Source organism: Rattus norvegicus, chromosome 1, assembly GCF_036323735.1.
Source record: "Rattus norvegicus strain BN/NHsdMcwi chromosome 1, GRCr8, whole genome shotgun sequence".
Classification (NCBI taxonomy): domain Eukaryota; kingdom Metazoa; phylum Chordata; class Mammalia; order Rodentia; family Muridae; genus Rattus; species Rattus norvegicus.
This window is the reverse complement of record NC_086019.1, coordinates 39,976,277-39,978,838: the sequence shown is the minus strand read 5'-3', so window position 1 is coordinate 39,978,838 and position 2,562 is coordinate 39,976,277. Positions and strand designations below refer to the sequence as shown.

General features: G+C 39.1%; 1 pseudogene; it reads right to left on the bottom strand.

The window, feature by feature from the left end:
• Positions 1–1,221: 1,221 nt before the first annotated feature.
• Rab1a-ps3 (RAB1A, member RAS oncogene family, pseudogene 3) lies at positions 1,222–1,874 on the bottom strand (annotated as a pseudogene).
• Positions 1,875–2,562: the final 688 nt, after the last annotated feature.

Sequence of the window (2,562 nt, the reverse complement as noted above, 5' to 3'; positions counted from 1 at the left end):
GGACAGCTAGGGATAAACAGAGAAACCCTGCCAAAAAAATAATAGTAATAATAATAAATAAAATAAAATAAAAACCACACACAACAGAAACATAAATAAAAAAGAAATAGAAAGGATTGTGTGCCCTCAGACTCAGCATGAAGAAACAGCAGCACACATTACCAGATCACTGCCTATGAGGAAGCATGTGCTGTTCTCCATCTTAACCACAGATGCATGACAAAAGTATTGCTGGTGAGGCCACTTCGGGCTGGAGATGAGGAACTAGGAAGCACACACTTCATAAGTTTGAGTTCCTTGACCTAATGAGGTTGGTGAAGTCTCTATACAGCAGAAAGCTTCTAGGTCACTCATTAGACCTATTACTAGAAAGCAAACCGTGGATGCTGTGCTATTAAGATAGGTCTATAGTGCTCTTGCTGCACACACAAATAGCTGTTGAGTAGACTGCAAAGCTCTATTTCCCTTTAACCATAGGAATTAAAACAATATTTATCACCATATAATTTGATATTACTTCCAATAAGTACAATATTTATTAAACATGTCTTCAGTTTTGTTAAATAGTGCGCAACAAATTACAATATTCTGCAGCCACAAATTATATGCAGAGTAAGAAGAAACTATTAATCCGATAGTGTAATCTTTCATTTATATCTCTACCAAGAAGAACTAGCAAATCAGATCTTACATATAATGTCTCACTAAACTTTATGCATGGAAACTGACAGACACTGGTTGTGCTGTTTGATACAAAATGGCTGAACTTCATCTTCAGAAGACTAAACCCAACATCTATTTTTTTTTTCGGAGGTGGGGAACGAACCCAGGGCCTTGCGCTTGCTAGGCAAGCACTCTACCACTGAGCTAAATCCCCAACTAAACCCAACATCTAAACATGCCAATATAAACATCAAAACAAAATATATTCTAACAAACCACGTGAAAGGATCTGGTATCAGGAAAGGAGCAAGGATTACACACATTATTTTATAAACCAGCACACAAAGTTTTAAAACAGTTCTGAAAATGAAGTTAGCTGTCTTGAGTCAAGGGAATAAAAATAAAAGTCAGTATTGACCATTTACAATCTCTGACCTTGTGAAAACGGTAAGAATCTGTTGTAGCGCAGCTACATACAGTACAATTCAGGCAGATTGTTTTTTTCACTCGGGTTCAGATTGAGAATTCATTGCTGTGAGAAAAGGATGGTGGCAGATTTTAGCAGCAACCTCCACCTGACCTCTTGACTAGAGTGCTCTGGATTTTAACATTGGACTTCTTCCGCACCACCAGCTGTTGCTCCAGGACCCATTCCCTTTTTAATCTCCGTGGCCAATGTCATGAAAGACTGTTCTACAGTCGTTGTGTTCTTAACACTGGTTTCCAAAAATGGAATTCCAAGGGAATCTGCAAATTCCTTTGCCGTTGCGTAGTCTACTACTTTGTTCTCAGGTCACATGTGTTCCCTACCAACAACTTGTTGACATTTTCACTGGCATAGTGATCTAGCTCCTGCAGCCACTGTTTAACGTTACTGAAGGACTCCTGGTCGGTCACATCATACACAACTATGATAACATGGCTTCCTCTGTAATAACTGGAGGTGATTGTTCGAAATCTTTCCTGGTCTGCTGTGTCCCATATCTGAAGTTTGATTATTTTCCCTTCTAACTCTTTAGTCCGTATCTTGAAATCCACACCAATTATGCTGATGTAGCTTTCCATATACGTGACATCTGCAAACCTAAGGAGAAGGCAAGACTTTCCAACCCCAGAATCGCCAATCAGAAGTAACTTGAATAAATAATCATATTCGGGATTCATGCTGGACATGTGACTGCAGCTGCCTCCGCTGCCACCGCCCTTTCTGACGCAGCTGCCGCCCCAAGCTTCTGCACCACAGTTAATGGAAGGGGAGGAATGAGCTAATCTGTTCCAGTAGAGCAAACGTCAACCCCACACCAACGCTTAATACACAATCAGCAGCCGCCGCCACTCAGTGATCGCTTTCACCCAAAAATTAGGCTTAGATCTTAATTAGCAGGGTTTATCCGCAGGCTAAATTAAACACTGTCATACATATATAGATGGACAGATAGATAGATAGATAGATAGATAGATAGATAGATAGATAGATAGATAAATTAGCGATAGAGATATATAGATAGACACTATAGAACGGAATCGGACAATTGATGTGGAATATACACTTAACCCATGTAAAACTTTGATCTTTGATTTCTATGAAATGCCAGAGTTTCAGATGATATTTGTATAGAAAGTGAAAGGATGAGTAAATGAGTGAACTTTTGTAAATTGTGTTTCTCTAAGTTTACAGCTTAAACTTACATTTTCCTAAGTTGATTGAAGCTGAGACAAGGCAAATTTTCACATGAAGTATCTCCTTGTGTTTTCAAAAGCTTTATGTATGTATGCTGACTATATATGACTTGCAAAGTCATTCAGGTGGCAGATAATGCCTGGGGGGAAGTGAGGACTGTCCTCCTTGACAGCAAAATCTTCTAATGAGTGTTCTTCCTGTCATTGTGAAACAATACA